Below are 1,149 nucleotides of genomic sequence, written 5' to 3'. Positions count from 1 at the left end.
CAATATCAGCAGGTAGTGTTGAGGAGGCGCTCTTCTGTGTTATCTCCCAAGTCAGATCCTGAAAGAGATCCAAACTGACCAGGGCCCTACAATTTTGTCATGGACACTATACGAGTTTTATGAATTGCTGGGGATTCGCACAAGTGTTTACCATACACAGATGGATGGGTTGGTCGATGGTTTAATCAAAAGCTCAAAAATATGATTGGTAAGTTTGTTCCCGATGATGCAGGGAGTTGGGATAAGTGGCTTGAGCCCCTGTTATTTGCAGTATGAGAGGTCCTGCAAGCCTCCACGGGGTTTTCCCCATTTGAGTTCTTGTACAGGCGCAAGCCTCGTGGTGTCGTGGTGAGAAAACTGTGAGGAGGGACCTTCTAATAGTAAAAATGAAATTCAGTACGTTCTTGACCTGAAAGCATAATTCCACACATTGGGACAAGACAGGAGAATTTGCTACAGGTGCAAGAACGTCAATCCCAACTGTACAACGGGGTACTCTGCTACAAGAATTTGCACTGGGAGATAAAGTGCTCATTTTGCTACCCACATCAAGTGCCAAATTACTCGGAAAGTGACAACAAGGACCCTTTGTGATGTTTTCTGATGCGTTTTCACCTCTACCCGGTCGCACCAACCTCATAGAACACCACATTGAGATTCCTCCAGGTGTAGTTGTGTGCAACTTCCCATATCGGTTGCCTGAACACAAAAAAATGTGGTTCAGCATGAACTCAAGGCTATGCTCGACATGGGGGTAATCAAGGAGTTACACAGTGGCTGGAGCAGCCTGGTGGTCTTGGTGTCCAAGACCAATGAGTAGGTCTGTTTTTGTGTGAACTTTAGAAATGTGAATTCAGTGTCTAAATTAAATAGGCGCGGCTCGGTTTTATTCAACACTGGATTTAACTAAGGAGTATTGGCAGATTCCCTTGCCTCTGATATCTCACAAAAAAAAAACAGCCTTTTCCACTCCATTTGGGTTACAACACTTTGTCACCCTTCCATTTGGGTTGTTTGGGGCCCCTGTGGCATTTCAACGACTCATGGACAGAATCCTCCACTGACACAATGCATATGCCGCTGCTTATTTGGACGATATAATAATTTATAGTAATGGTTGGCAGCGGCACGTACAACATCTTTGGACTG

The sequence above is a fragment of the Ictalurus punctatus genome, chromosome 1, assembly GCF_001660625.3.
Source record: "Ictalurus punctatus breed USDA103 chromosome 1, Coco_2.0, whole genome shotgun sequence".
NCBI classification, from domain to species: Eukaryota; Metazoa; Chordata; class Actinopteri; order Siluriformes; family Ictaluridae; genus Ictalurus; species Ictalurus punctatus.
This window is presented reverse-complemented; position numbering follows the sequence as displayed.